The sequence below is a fragment of the Ahaetulla prasina genome, chromosome 2 (genome assembly GCF_028640845.1).
Source record: "Ahaetulla prasina isolate Xishuangbanna chromosome 2, ASM2864084v1, whole genome shotgun sequence".
Taxonomy (NCBI): domain Eukaryota; kingdom Metazoa; phylum Chordata; class Lepidosauria; order Squamata; family Colubridae; genus Ahaetulla; species Ahaetulla prasina.
Genome location: NC_080540.1, coordinates 57375130 through 57391939, shown reverse-complemented (window position 1 = coordinate 57391939; position 16810 = coordinate 57375130). Strand labels below are relative to the sequence as shown.

General features: G+C 39.1%; 1 protein-coding gene across 1 annotated transcript in view; it reads left to right on the top strand.

Moving 5' to 3' along the window:
* Window positions 1-16810, top strand: part of CHST13 (carbohydrate sulfotransferase 13) — a 53769-nt gene that overhangs the window by 23861 nt on the left and 13098 nt on the right. The gene's annotated exons all lie outside the window — the stretch shown is intronic.

The following is a 16810-nucleotide window of genomic DNA, read 5'->3' as shown; positions in this document are numbered from 1 at the left end:
GTATTCATTCACAAGCATTGCATTATGTTTATTGATCTTTAGTAAAGTAGAAAATTGCAACCCAGCCAACTTAGTGTTTCTTGGGAAAATGAAGAGGAAAATGTTCATTGCTGAGCCATATCGAACTATATGGATAATCACTGTGTTCATCTAAAATGACAGAGCTTGGGTCAAACTCAAGTGTACAAGAAGTAAAATATAATCCATGTGGCTGATATAATAAATATCCTATTACATTTTTTGATGTGAAATGCAACTTTTGAAATAATTTAGTATCTCTTCTTTACTTGGTTCTACCCATGGCTAATAGTTGGACTCATCAGAAAGAAGGAATAACAGAATAAGAATAACAGAATAACAGAGATGGAAGGTACGGTATCTTGGAGGTCTTCTGGTTCAACCACCTGCTCAGGCAGGAAATCCTTCAGACAAATTGTTATCCAAATCTCTTCTTAAAAACCTCCAGTGTTGGAGCACCCGCAACTTCTAAAGGCAACTCGTTCCACTGATTAATTGTTCTAAGTGTCAGGAAATTTCTCCTTAATTCTAGGACGTATGGCTCCTTGAATTAGGTTGTGAAATTCCATCTCCACTATATGACAGTGACATCTGCTGGATTAAATCTATACAATTTTCTATATTGAACTAAGTAGAAGTTGAAAAATGACTTTTTTCCAACCTGAGCCACTAGGAGTTGTGTTTTTGTATGAAGATTCCCAGATATTTTCATTAAAGCCAATAAAAATCTCACTGGTTACGGAGGACTCAGAGTAAGAAAGAAGATGCATTTCGGTCTAAACTGTTCACATAGGACAGTTAGTCTTAAACTCCACAGTTGACTGCTGTTTCTGAAAGGGCAAGTGTGCAAATGTGGAAAGAGACTTCCTGATATGAAATGTACCAAACTAATTTTGCAACAGGTTTCTTTCCCCAATGAATGGATTAAGACACCTGGGCTTCTGGCATGGACTCAGTAGCAAGATTCCTTTGGTATATTGGGATGTAGAGAGTAATGAAGATGACTTTATCAATTAATTAATTAATTTTATATGCTGCTCATCCCTTACAATAGAGTAAAAACAACATAAAACATTAAAATATTAAAATCGTAAGTATTAACATTAACATTAATGAAGATCGCAAGGAAGAGATAACTTAAGAGAGCAATGCAAGAATCGCTACCTAAGCAATAGCATCGGAAAGTCCAGAATAGTAAGATAACAAATGACTGATGCAGATTCCTCTCTAATTCAGTGGAATATAAGGAGGAGGAGGACTTACAACACAGTCCCAAAGAATTCTTCAATCAACAGTATTCTTAGAATTTCAGATGTTTGGTCTATAATTCTAATATTTATGTTGCAACATCTATATCAGAATTATAGATGTTGGTGATAAATACATATGTATGTGTATATGGGTATCTCTCTCTGTTCAAGGAAATAGAAAAATATCAAATTAATGAAACGAAGGACTAGGAGTGACATGATAGCAGTGTTCCAATATTTCAGGGGTTGGCACAAAGAAGAGGGAGTCAAGCTATTCTCCAGAGCACCTGAGGGCAGGGCAATTATTATTATTATTATTATTATTATTATTATTATTATTATTATTATTATTATTATTATTATTATTATTAAGCAATGGTGGAAACTAATCAAGGAGAGAAGCAACTTAGAACTAAGGAGAAATTTCCTGACAGTTAGAACAATTAATCAGTGAAACAACTTGCCTACAGAAGTCTATGGAATTCTCAGTCATCCAGGTCATGGATGTCCCAAAGGTGCTTTTTCAAGAGGCAACTGGACTTTCTGGTTTTTCTTTGAAGATGTTTCATTTCTCAGCCTACAAACTTCTTAAACTGAAACAAAATGTCTTCAGAGAAAAACCAGAAAGTCCAGTTGCCTTTTGAAAAAGCACCTTTGCCTCCAGAACCTGTGAATGCTCCAACACTAGAAGTTTTGAAGAAGATATTGGACAACCATTTGTCTGATAGTATAGGGTATCCTGCCTGAGCAAGGGGTTTACTAGAAGACCTCCAAGGTCCCTTCCAACTCTGATACATTCTGTTCCGTTCTGTTCCATTCCGTTCTGTTCCATTCCATTCTGTTCCCATTCCCATTCTATTCTTTGATTTAATCAAGTCAACTGAAGGTTCAGGGTTTTTTTTAAATCCAGCAAACAGCAGTTTCCACAGGGAGGAGTAAAAAAAAATCAAGTTTGAGACCATGAACATCCCATCAAAGACCTCCCTCTTTTCAGATTTGCAAGAATATAAGTTTTACCTTTTTCTGTGAAGTTAGGTTCGTAGTGTGGTCTGCCTAGCGTGGTTCTGACTGGAGAGCTTTCATTACTGAAAACCTGAGGCACTGAACTGGGCAGTGTCAGTTAAATGCCTTAGATGAAAGAACGTTGAGGCCAGGAGTGTTCAACTTTGGCAACTTTAAAACCCCTGGATTTCCATTTCCAGAATTCGCCAGCCTGTCTTGCTACCGTAGTTGGGAAATACTGAGAGTTGAAGTCCGCAAGTCTTAAAGTTGGCAAGGTTGGACACCCCTGATTTAGGCAGTTATATGATGGTGTGTTCACTTGCAAGAGCAAACAGGGTTAAATTTCATACTGACATATATGACTTGATTTCTCTAGGCTTGGCCCAGGAATTGCAAGTGTAAAATGCCTGCAAGGATGTCAGGCTGATGTTCATAGCACTTACTTTTTGGGTGTTGGAAAAGAATCAAGAATTTTCTCTGATATATTAAATTAGACAAGAATAAAAGAGAACCGAGCCATCCCATAATATTTTCCCAAAAAGAAAAAAAAAGCAACAATCTGCTCTTAAGAAAGCAGCTGGCTAACTTATAGTTTCTAGTTAACAAAATTTTCTGCTTACATTTCTAAAATAAGAGTCCCATTTGCAGCTCTTGAGTCCATCCATGCCTCTCATGTGATCTTCTCTTTTTCCCAATCCTTAGAAAAGTCTTGGTTTGTATCTCTTCAAAACCACATACTCTTTCATTATGTGCTGCTTTCTAGTAGAAGAGCATATTATTGGTACTTAAACACAGATACTTATTCTCTGATAAATATATACATTATCTAGTTGCATACATTTTCTATAGGTTTCTGGATTTATATTATTAATGCACTTAACTATGAACATTTAAATCAGTTATTTTACCAATTTATTTAGAGCCAGTTTAGTCTGGAGATTTAAGTCCCACCTTAGCCATGAAAAGCCAGCTGGATGGCTTTGTGCCAGTCACACTCTCTCAACCTAACCTACCTCACAAGGTTATTGTTGTTGGGAAAATAGGAGGAGGAAGAGCAAAAGTGTGTGTTGGGCCAGCATTGGTTTTGCAAGCATCCCATTGCAGCTTATTAAGTCTAGGGCTGTTTGCTAAGTAAATTGTTCCAGCCCTTTCAGTCTTCAGCTAGCTGTCAGGCCACAGTCAGGCCAGTCTTTCTTGGAAAAAGCAAAATGCCTGCAGTCTAGAGACAGATGAATTTGCAGGAAGGGAAGACCAATAGTTAAAAATAAAGATCCTGTTCAAGGGCAATGTGGGTTAGTGACTGGCTACCAAAATGTAGTTGAATTTCTTCCATTCAAATCTGTGCAGTATGGTCCTTGCACATTTTAAAACAGAAGAATTGAAAGACAGCAATGGTAAGATGGTAAGAAAGCCAACTGGCACCTCTCACCTGTATTTTTTTTTAATCCATCAAACATCTAATTGCCTGTCATGGTCATAAACAGTGGTGGATTGAACCGGTAATGGCGGTGGGAGGCTCTGCCTACCTGCCCAGACATCTCTGCGCATGCACAGAAGTGTTGCACATGAGCGCACACACGCCCATGAACAAAACGGTAGTGACCAAAATTGAAACTCATTACTGGTCATAAAGCCCTTTTCCTACTTTCAACTAATTCACTGGCTTCCCTACTCCATGCAGAAGATTGCACTGTTTCAGTGTGCAAAATTCTGAGGGACCACATCTTATTTCAGTCCAATAACTCTCCTATGAGTTACCCATTTGGGAACTGAAGATGAAGTTGTCTTGTCATACACAGCCTATACAGGGGAAGAAGAGGAGGTACCAACCAGCTGTTCGTTTCTCGCATCTATGGAATGTGCGGAAGGACCTCCCAAGGATGCCTCTGAACTTGAGCAATGGTGCAATTAGGGCTGGGCTTGATCCAAAAATGACGAAGGCCCTAAAATGACCATCTGAGCCATAGCAACTGAAGGGTACTGTGGCAAAATGATACATGATTGCTGCAACTCCCAATTCTCTCTTTCTCTCCCTCTCCTTCGACCCGAAGGCTGAAGATGATGAATCAGACTTTTCCAGAATCAGTAACAAAGTTTATTGAAGAATCAACAGCATATGTATTGCAGCAGAATCAACAACAGAATCAACAGCAGCTTATTGAATATTACACAAAGTTTACATAGCTTTTCATATCTAACTCAGCTTAGCTAACATATGTGTTACTTCATTATTGGCTAATGAATCTCCAAGGCACAATAATTGGTTAGTAATTACATCATTGGCTTTCATGTGAATATGCGTGTATGCGCATGTGTGCAAAAGAGGTAAAAGAGCAGCAATGTTTCAGGGTTACAATTGGTATCATCCTGTATCCTTGTATATGCTGGGAACGCTGCTTAAAAGGGGTTTGCCATCCGAGATAAGAGCATTGCCCTCATTCCAAAATATGTACATGATGATGAACAAAATGTTAACCCTTCACCCCCTCGTCTCTCTTTGTTAATTTATAATCACAGGCCAAGAATGTTATGCAGTTCCAGATCCTTATTTTTAGTTTTAAACTTTTACTTTGTTCTATCATAGAATGCTGCTTATCCTCCACATAAATGTGGTAGGGCTATAGAGATTGGTTTATTTTACTCCTGTGGGCATATGGTGTTATGATTTCAGTGACTTAAAACATGAAACTTCACATAATCAATACGAGCTTTAAAAATAATCAGGATTCTTCTTTCTTATGTTTTTATAATACAGGGATTATAAATCAGGGAGGATAAGAAAACGATAAAGCTTGTATGCAGCATAGTTGTACATGGCCATCTATGGTTCATTGATAAATTATTTAAGTACCAAAACCACGGCTGTCAAACTCCCATCACGTCATGTGACTTGTCACAACGGTTTTTGCCTTTGCAGAGTCGGGGTAGGTGTGGCCTACGGGTGATGCATCCAGCCCATGGGCCCCCAGTTTAACACCCCTTCTAAACTGGCTTACTGCATACTTCTACTTGAATGATCTTTTCATTCTTTTTGCCCAAGGATTTCTTTCTCATCCCCCCGCTCCCATTGTGATGCTGGGAAATGAACCTGGAATTGTCTGCATACAAAACACACACCTTACCTTTACATTTAATGATAGGCTGGTTTGAAATACAATGGCCGTACCTTCCTTGAAGGCTCAGGCAAAATGCAACAACTTATTAAGTGTGGTTTTTTTAAGACTTAATTCCAACAGAAAAGGCCATTTTCTTTCCTTCTACCTTCCATTGACTATTGCATTCTAAAAGGCCAACTCAAGCTAAGGCATAAAAATAAACAGCCAATAAATGCAGTTTTCCTCTTCAAAGTAACACTCTTTCCCAAAACAGCAAAGGAGTACTGTAATAAGGAGGAAAAAATATTTTGGGTCACTTCTCAAGATCTCCATTTCTGAGTAATTATTGGCCAGAACTATAATTTATGCTTTTAAAGCAACTGTATAATTTTCAACATCTTTTTATATCTTGTGTAAACGTAACCAAAAGAGGAAGAGATGGCTGAATCCAGTAAGTGAGGGAGAGATTAACATTCTGTACATGCTACAGATGGGACATTTTCATTTTGCCCCTCCTTTGAACTTCCCTTAGATTATGATGATCCAGTCAAAGTCAATGCTTTTAAATAACATAGTAGATTCTGATGGTAGAATGAGGCAGTTAAAATTAAAATTTAGAGCTTCAGTTTATTAATCTGCTCCACCGCTTAATATATTTTCACAGATGGTGACAAATCTCATTCCCTGTGAAGTTCCCTGTGAATGAAGTGTTGATTACAAACTGCAGATATACTTTCTGCTTTTATACTTCCATCTTTTGGGATGAATCTAAATATCTGTCAATTCCATGGAAAGAAGATTCAGACATGATTGACCCATGTTGTGCAATTCTCTTGGCCTATTTCCGTGCCTTTCTCATGCTTAGTTGGAAAGGAAAGAGAGGAAGTTGAACACTTGGGTTAATAGGGAGAAAACTGGAGTACAGCTGTGACTGATTCTCCCCGCAGAAGCAAGGGAAGGAACTAGATTGAAAACTTGGACTTGGATTTCTTGTTTGGATAATACCAGTGCCGAATATAATATTGTGGTCTTGTAGAAAAGTTAAAAGGTGACAAGATCCATCTATTTAGGTGTATTCAGAATGCTGGGTCAGAAAATGACAGTAAGGGGAAAGATTAGAGAGGCATTTACTCCACGCTTGGATGTTGGGTGCTAAAACTATCCCCAAATATCTGGTTTCAGATAGTTAATGGCACACAAAGCTCTTTTCTAAATTCAGGCTCTCAAAGGCTACCAGAGAACATTCATTCTTTGTCCTTTATCCCATTCAGTCAGATTAATAACTCATCCAGCTTAGTTTCAGATTGATTTCCTTCCTATTCTTGAAAGAAAATGATAGGAGCCCATTTCAAGACCCTGTTTTAAAGTGATTGTTGCTGTCCATTTGTTAGGGGATGATAACACTGCTGATTAATAGAATATGACTTCAATTTGGAACCTCCTTCTTCCCCCAATATGCAAGATTGATGGCAGGAGTGGTGAACAAGCAAAGCTGTTCAACATTCATGAAAAACATGAAATCAGCTAAAGCGGTCTTTTTTATTGTATATTAGGAACTATTAGTTGTTTTTATTAAACTTCTTTTTCCCACAATGGATTGCATTGGGAAAGGCATCCTATGTGTCTACCTAATTTCATTCATTCTACAAAATTTGTTAGAGGTTAATGAACAATGTGTTTTAAATGTACAAATGTAAAGAATTAATGTAGTATACAGGTGTAAAATTCCTATGGGTCAATGTCTATTTTACCTTAAATGGAAAACTCTAATTGTTTCAGCTCTCCAAAATATTTATAAAGCAAGATATTGCATAAAACAAGTTGTTTAGGGAGAGGAGGGAATGAAATTGGGGGATGCAGGTTTCCATTAAAACAATAGAAGTAGGTTTTATTATTTAGTTATTACATTTTTAAAATCCCATATTTATTATTTTAAAAGTAATTCAAGGCGGTGAACATACCTAACATCACTTCCTCCTCTTATTTTTCCTCACGTCAACCCTGTGAAGTGGGTTAGGCTGAGAGAGAGATTGACTGAGCCAAGGTCACCCAGCTGACTTACCTAACTATGGTGGGACTAGATTACACACACTCCTGGTTTCCTAAACTGGTATTTTCACTACATGCAGAATATCTGACTTCAAAATATTCAGTTCGCCCTCCCAATCCCTTTAACATTTGCTAAATTATGCCAGGTGAAAAGGCCTAGAAATATTGAAAGTATTCAAAATCTTAACATTTTGGTTAGGTTTGTTATACAGACATATATTGTGCTTTTAGCCACAGTGAGCCTGTTTGTTTCTCAAGCATTGTTGATTGCTTTCATTTCACTTCTTGTATATATGTAAAATGGACCTGGCAGCATCATGTATCTGTGTGCTTTGTATGGTTGTTTTGGTTTATGCCTTCAAAAATGAGTAACACCTATTTCATCAAGAGTAGTAAAACTCATTTGAGGAGCCCTAGTTAGTGTGGTGGCCAATGGTGCATAATTTTAAGGATTCTGGATCAGTAACAGTTGGAGGATCACAAGTTCTCATCCATAGATTAGGGAAAGACAGTCCATCAGTGGAATAGCATGTTCCTGGATACAAAACATCATTATTCTCAGAACAGTAGTTTTCAAACTTGACAACTTTTGAGATGTGTGGATTTTAACTCCCATAATTCCCCAGCCAACTGTCTGGGGAATTCTGGGAGTTGAGGTCCACTTATCTTAAAGTTGCCGAGTTTGAAAACCATTGCTCTAGATGTAGGCCTATTAAAATGATTGAAAGATAATGCCTGTCTTTGTTGGTGATTGATCCAGATCAAACACCCTTCTATATTTTGTACTGAACAAATTATTGATTACACATGGTGTGTATACATGGAGTATGAAAAACAAGTAATGTATGAAATGGGTATAAGTGTTTTTTCTAGTTAGATCTCAATATTGAAACAAGCTTTTTTGCCCCCAATCTATGGTCAGAGATGGGTGTGGTACTTCAATCCATCTGAAGAGCAACAGATGGCTGGAAATGATAGGTATCGTGGTTGGAAATAGATGCTTTCATCCCCTCACGGGCTGGAAAAAGAGGACTTGCCTGGAGAGCTAGAATTTCAATGGAAAACATAGGTTTTATTCTGTTAAACTCATTTCATTGCAAAATTGGGCTTGATGTTTGAAATGAGATGGTTTGAGCAGAATAGAGGTAAGGATAGAACTTTGAAAAATGCTTGCTTCAGAGTTTTTACTTGGAGTGGGGTTTTTTCTGGAACGCTGACATCTCCTAGGAGCACTCCTGATTTTTCAATAGCACTCTTCATCTTGGAACTTAGCAGCTGTGACTTTGCTAAACCCTCCAACTATGGCTGATAACATTCATTGCTTCATAAAGTTGGACGATTTTCAGCCAGGATATTTAAATCTTGGGAAACTTGTAGTGATGGAGAATCCTGCTATACCGATGATTGTATCCTCAATATTTATGGCCAGCATATTTATATTTCTGCATAGGGGAAGAAGAAAATGTGTATACTACATTTGGTCTCCAAAAAGGTTTTAGTGTGCTGCTCCGTAATGTCCTTTTCCAATATGGTATGAAATATCCTAAGGTTTAGAGCAGCAGTTTCCAAATTTTTTAACAACTTTTTTTCCATGGATCTGAGTTGGGGGAGGAAGAATGTGCAACCTAAATCCCTTGCATGCACAGTTTACAGTGGGGTTCGTTCTGCTATGAGAATCTATTGCCTGATGTTCTGAAGTGGAGCTGAGATGGTGATGCTAGCACTGGAGAGTGGCTGCAAATTCAGATGAAGCTTCGCTCGCTTGCCTGCCACTCACCTCCAGTTCTGCCACCTGGTACTTAATAGGTCCTGGAACAGGAGTGGAACAGGCCTAGAACATAGCCTAAGAGTTGGGGATCCCTGTTTTAGAGGTCATATAACTCCCATATCAAGTTCTATCAAGACTTCAGAATTCAGTACTGGTTGGCTATTTTTAAGGACATTAGTGGCAGGTAATATAACAACTTTTACTTTAAAAAAGGCAATCACTTCCATGTTAAATTAGCAAATGTAGCTGACATATGAACTGCATGAATCTTATAGGATCAGAGCAATGGTATCTTCCAATGCTTTTGTTATATGTGATCATCTGCTCTTTTGTTCGAAATAAAAATACTACTTTACTATAGATTGATCAGATTATTTTCATTGGAGAAAGTTGGTATTGTCGATTTCTATGCCTTTTCATTAAAAAAAATCCCTTTATCAAACACAGTTTGGATTTTACAGAAAATTCAATTTAAAATTTCTCAGTTCCATATTAGAACACTATAAGAATCTACCGTTGCTAACATTTAGAATATACTGAGGAATAAAGACTGTATGTAAAAATGTTTTCCCCTACTAAACATACAGATTAAGAATTTAGAGTTGCAAGTCCAATCAATCTGGAGAACACCACCTTGGGTGGAACCCATTTAAAATAGGTGGTGTACTAAATTAGGATTATTTCAAAGGAAAGTTGGTTAATTCGTTCTTCCTTGTCTTCCCATGTTATAAATTGTTCAGGGCTGCTTTCAAAATGTCTGTTTAGAATCATAGGGGTGAGAAGGGCCATCCTCTGCACAAGAAATTCAATATTCTTTTTTACTATGGAGGGCTTTTTATAGCATGTGTTGGAAAACTTCCAGTGAAAGAGAGCCTGCCACCTCTTTTGGTAACTGTCTTCACTGCCAAACAATTCTCACTGTTATTTCCCCCCCCCCCCAACATTTAGGTAAAATCTTGCTCCCTATAACATAAATTAATGACCTTGCATCCTTGCACCCTAAAATGCGTAATAACAGATCATTATGTGAAAGTTGGACCATAAGGAAGGTTGAGTGCCAAAGAATTGAGGCCTTTGAACTCTGGTGCTGGAGAAGACTCCTGCGAGTCCCTTGGACTGCAAGGTGATCAAACCGGTCAGTCCTAGAGGAGATCAACCCTGACTGCTCTTTAGAAGGCCAAGTCCAGAAGATGAAACTCAAATACTTTGGCCATCTAATGAGAAGGAAGGACTCACTGGAGAAGAGCCTAATACTGGGAAACATGGAGGGCAAAAGAAGAACGGGACGGCAGAGAATGAGGTGGTTGGATAGAGTTACTGAAGCAGTTGGCGTGAGCTTAAATGGACTCCAGAGGATGGTAGAGGATAGGAAGGCCTGGAGGAATGTTATCCATGGGGTCGCGATGGGTCGGACATGACTTCGCAACTAACCTTAGTCTATATGACATTCTTTGGGGTATTTGTTCCTCCCACGCATCCCATTTCTCAAAATTAAATATTCCCAATCCCTTCAGTCTTTTTTCATAGAATGGTTTTTAGAACTTGGTTATTCTATTAAATTGTTCTAATTTGTCTAGATCTTTCTTAAAATGGGACATACATTTCAGGAGGAATCTGACCAACTATTAATCAGTTTAAAAATCCAAATTATGCTGCCACACATAATCCCTGATTCTTGTTCAGTGTGCTTTTTGAGACTACAAGTTGTCCTCATTTGACAAGTGCCTTGTATAGAGACCATTTGCAGTTACGATGGTGATAAAGTTAACTTTACAGCCAATCCTCTCGTTTATGACCTTCGCAAGTCTGTAAAGCAAAGAACAGTTTTGTAAAATGAGGAGCCTGGAGGTTAAATCCTTTGAAAAATGGCGAAGGGAACTTGGTATGTTTTACTTAGAAGTCTGAGGGGAAACTAAAGAGTAGCCTTCCAGTCCTTGAAGGTTGCTCCAGGAAAGAGGGTGTTGATTTATTCTCCATAAAGAATAGGCAAGAAGGGATGGCTGAGAGGGAAGGAGATGCAACCTGGAAATAAGGAGACATTTCCTGTTGCTGAGAACTATCAAGCAGTGGAACAGCTTGCCTCATAGACTTGCAGGTGCTCCATTGCTGAATGTTTTCAAGAAAAGATTGGATGACATTTGTCCATGAATAGAATAGAATAGAATAGAATAGAATAGAATAGAATAGAATAGAATAGAATAGAATAGAATAGAATAGAATTTTATTGGCCAAGTGTGATTGGACACACAAGGAATTTGTCTTGGTGCATATGCTCTCAGTGTACATAAAAGAAAAGATACGTTCATCAAGGTACAACATTTACAACACAATTGATGATCAATATAGCAATATAAATCATAAGGATTGCCAGCAACAAGTTATAGTCATACAGTCATAAGTGGAAAGAGATTGGCGATGGGAACTATGAGAAGATTAATAGTAGTGCAGATTCAGTAAATAGTGATGATGATATGAAGATTCCTGCCTTGGACAGAGATTGGACTAAAAGACCTCCAAGGTCCCTTCCAGCTCTATGATTTTAAGATCATAAGCACAGTTGCAATTTCACTTAGCAACCACTTTCCTTAATGATCAAGCTCCTTTTGGTCTCTAAATAAGAACTATGTATATTCTGCAAATATTTTCATAGGTACAGTTTTCAAGATGGGCTGCTTCCATCCTGTGCCTATTAACCCGGTTTCTTGTTTAAGTGAAGAATCTTGCAGATGCCTGTTAAATTTTGTTCTGTTAGTTTCAACTCATTTTTCTAAAGAATCAAAGTTATTTTTGATGCACATGCTCTATATTTCAGCTGCCTACAAATTGGATAGGTATTCTTCACCTCTTCATCTGTCATTAAAAATGGATGCAATGACTATACCAGTCATGAAGTTGATAATGGCTAGAAAAGGCATAGGGGAAGGGGAGAGCTAGTGAGATAAAGATCAAGTTCTTCATCTGGAACCAGAAATTCCCCAGTCTAATTCCTTAAATCCTACCCTGAAATGATTAAATTCTCTAGGTGAAGCCTGAGAAATAAAATACATCCATTTTTTAAAAAAAGAAATATCCACGGTCATCTATGTCCATTAGAACTTTACCAAAATGCTTTTACTTGCATCTTGGTAACAGTAATTTTGTGGGCAAGAATAGCAGTTGCTTGCAATACCCCACTTCCTTCTTCACTACGTTAGAGCTAGATGGGGAAGAGGCTTGTTCATACCACTTAAACCCTAGCCCTCAAACTGATTTCCTGTTAAGTTCATTGCATCAGCTCCCCCTTTCTTGTTCCTTTAGCAGCAACCTGCCTTGTGAAAGGATTCGTTGCTTGCCCCAACTAACGGTTCCTGCTGAAGGAGCTTGCTTCATCAGCCCTTCTGTGACTTGCAAGCGGGAGAGTAGGCTAACTTTTTGGTGGTTGACCTAAATTTCTTTTCTGCTGCTCTCTGATACTGATGGAAGCACTTATCACCAATCTTTGTTTCCTCTTTCCTTAACAGCTATACAGTAGTTAGAAAGTTGCAGTTTCCAGTAGGTTGCCCATCAACAATAGGCTGTTGTAGTAGATAGGGTTTCCCAAATCTTGAGGTCTACCTTCCTTGAGTATAATAGCTCCTTGTACATCACAAAAATGATGCCAACAGAGGCAGTAACTTTGGACAGCAGTTATGAAGAGATAAATGAAAGCCGGTTCTATTCTAATACTATTATTAGTAAATACCTTAGTAAATACCACTATCCTCTGATCTGCTTGGTTTTTGAGGCTATTGGTTTGATTTATTTATCAAAGGAGTTTGTGAATATGTTGTATGGTCCTGTTGTGTCTTGTCCGCTCTCACCGCAGCCGGGGTCTGCTTATCTGCTCCCGAACACGGAGGAATCTATGCCTCCCGGCCCCAGTTCTGGCTCCATGCCCAGACAAGCTGCAGAGGAGGGGGCACCTCCCGGTCCCAGCCCTGGCTCCATGCCCAAGCAGGCTGCAGAGGAGGGAGCATCCCCCGGCCCCAGCCCTGGCTCCATGCCCAGGCAAACGGAGCAGCTAGACCCCTCCCCCTCCTCCACAGCATGTGAGCCTGAGGAAAGTTTATTTCCAACAGCTGCTGATTGGTGTGACCCTCGCATCAGAAGACTGGATAGGCGGAGGCAACAGAAGGAAGGGAGGGGCAGGCCTTAATGAGTGCTGAGTCATGGAGCCACACCCCATGGCCTATATAAAGGATCTGCTTTCTGGCAGTCTCTGAGTCAGGCAAAGTCGAACTTATCTTGCTGAAGTCACTTTCTGGTCTCCTGCCTGCTCTGAGGACTTTGCTAGGACTTTGGGCAGAGCTGCAGAGGCAAGCCTGATTCGGATTTCCCTGACCCGGCCGTCAGCGGAGGAGTGGGACACGACAGGTCCTTGTACAACAGTTCCATACATTTTTCATTTTTTCAATCATTTTGAACATACTGTGCTATGAGGTACAGATAGTCCTTGACTTACAACAGTTCATTTAGTGACCGCTCAAAGTTACAATAGCACCGAAAAAAGTAACTTTTGACTATTTTTCACACTTATGACCTTTGTAGCAGCCCCATGATCATGTGATCAAAATTCAGTTGCGTGGCAACTTGTTCATACTTATGACTGTTGCTGTGTCCCAAGGTCGTGTGATCACCTTTTGCAACCATTTAACAAGCAAAATCAGTAGGGAAGCTGTGTTCTAACTTATCAACTGCAGTGATTCACTTAATAACGGTGGCAAGAAAAGTCATAAAATGGGACAAAACTCCCTTAACAAATGTCTCGCTTAACAACAGAAATTTTGAGCTCAGTTGTCGTACGTTGCGGACTAACTGTACATTGTATTAAACTGTGTAACAAGTACATTTTCTTAGGCACTTGCAGAACAAGACAGAGGCAGATAAATAGCAGAAAGAAAACAAGATGTTGAGTTTTTAATGGTGTTTTTAGATGCAGAAAGACTGGATGCAGAGACTACAGGCACCTCAGCAGGAAGTTAGACATATGAAGTGAGAGTTAAGGAAAGTCACCGTCTCGTTTTGGGGAAAGAATCACACAATAGAAAGGACTAGACAAGAAGGAGCAGACCAAATTTTTCAAGTAGAGCAGAATAAATTTGAGTGTATTGCTATCTCTTACTCTAAGCAAACCTGACTAGATAAATTCTAACAGAAGAATTGGGCACGAACAGTGTTCCTAAGTATTCTCAGTTTCCAGAACTCATTGATCAGCAGCTCGTGTCAAATTAAAGACCCCATTACAAGATATAACTCTTTTCTCCCAGTTTTGTCTTTTTTCTTTAATTGTAATCTTTAGTTCTCTCTGGTTCCCTCTATTCATTCACCAGTTCCATTGGTTCCAACACCAATTATTATGTTGTTGTTGTTCTTTTAAAAAAATGTAAAACAAAAACATTTTCCCAAGATGGTTTATAATTCATTCCAAAATCTTATTTCAAATTTACTTGTAACTTATTTTAAATCAAAAGTTTAATCACACTTTTGCTATTAATTTTTTTCAAAGTTCTTAAATTTGTAGTGAAAACTTTCTTTTGCTAAGGATTGAAGAAAACTCACCTGGTGCCGTCAAACTTATCAATCTAAAAGTTTTCAATAGCTGAAAAGCAGTTGATAAGCAATTTCCGATGTGATTAGAAAAGGAAGTATACAAACTCAATGTCCTTTCAAAAGCACCAAGTACATTTTGAGTAAGATGGCCATTTCCTGATCTCCCAGCACTCTATGCCTTCCAGAGAAGTAACTGTCTGTAGCAGTTGAGGATGATCTAGGCTCCTCTCCTTGTCCAGAGAAAAATAATTGAAGAACCAGTCTGGTCACTGCCTCTTCATTTTGCCATGATTATAGTCTCTGCTTTTCATAGAATTGTCTTCCGTCCACCCCTTCTTTCTCCTCCCAGAGTCATTTGGGGCTCATGCAGCCCTTCAGTAAATTATTGCCTGTATTTTTTGGACTATAAGACGCACCGATATATAAGACACACCAGGATTTCATAGAGGTAAGCAAGGAAAAAAAAAGTTTTTTTCCTTCTCCAACCCGCAGGAGCACTCTGCAGGCCTCCCAAAGCCTCTGTGTGCCCTGTTTTTACGAAAAACAGGCCCGTTTATCACCCATTTTTCACAAAACTGTGGGCATTTTTGCTCTCCCCAGCCCACAGGAACACTCTGCAGGCCTCCCAAAGTCTCTGCACACCCCGTTTTTGCAAAAAGCGGGATGCACAGGGCAGGGCTTTGGGAGGCCAAAAACGGCTGTTTTTGGTGTATAAGAAGCACCAACACTTCCACCCTCTTTTTTGGTGGGGGGGCAAGTGCATTTTATACTCCGAAAAATAGGGGTAAGTAAATAAAAGTTGAAGAATAAAAATATGCAAATTTGGAAAAAGTAAATATTCTTCAGGGAAGCAGTGGTGAACTGAAGACTGTACTTTTACCAGCATTAATGACTGTGGTGAAAAATAGAGCTGGTGAATGAATTAGCTCCCCAAATTCCTGTCCAGATGTAGATAAGGAGTTAGAATCATTCTCAGAGTGTTCCTCACAGATCCTCTCTGTGATGAGACCGGCTGTCTCTGGCAGATTTTAGATTTTACAGGTCTGGCAGCAAGGAGAGTTAGTTTTCCCCAAGCCATTTGTTGTTGTTAGTTGTGAAGTCGTGTCCAACCCATCACGACCCCATGGACAATGTTCCTCCAGGCCTTCCTGTCCTCTACCATCCTCTGGAGTCCATTGAAGCTCACGCCTACTGCTTCAGTGACTCTATCCAGCCACCTCATTCTCTGTCGTCCCCTTCTTTTTCCCTCAATCTTTCCCAGCATTAGGCTCTTCTCCAGTGAGTCCTTCCTTCTAATTAGGTGGCCAAAGTATTTCAGTTTCATCTTTAGGATCTGGCCTTCTAAAGAGCAGTCAGGGTTGATTTCTAGGAACCGGTTTGTTCGTTTTGCAGTCCAAAGGACTCGCAGGAGTCTTCTCCAGCACCAGAGTTCAAAGGCCTCAATTCTTTGGCGCTCAGCCTTTCTTATGGTCCAACTTTCACAGCCATACATTGCAGTTGGGAAAACCATAGCTTTGACTATACGCACTTTGTTGGCAGGGTGATGTCTCTGCTTTTTAGTATGCTGTCTAGATTTGCCATAGGTTTCCTCCCCAGGAGCAAGCGTCTTTTAATTTCTTGGCTGCAGTCCTCATCTGCGGTGATCTTGGAGCCCAGGAAAATAAAATCTGTCACTACCTCCATTTCTTCCCCATGTATCTGCCAGGAGTTGAGAGGGCCGGATGCCATGATCTTAGTTTCCCTTAAGCCATAGTTTCTTTAAGTTTAATTACATTGGATGATTTTCCTTCAACCTGCAGCAAAAGAAGTTTTATGTAAGTTTAAAACTTAAAGAAAAACTTTTTATTTGGAAATAAGCGACAAAAGGTAATTAGAACGTTGACTTTGGAAAGCTCTTAAATGGCATAAGGGATCAGATTGACTGGAAGGAAGATTTGGAAAAACATAAGAATAGTTCCTGTAGTCTGTTTAAAATCTTACTAAAATATATGAAAATGTTTAAGTGTTTAAAAAAATCTCTCCCTGGGAAAATGTGCTGAATGGAAGAAAAACATGATAAT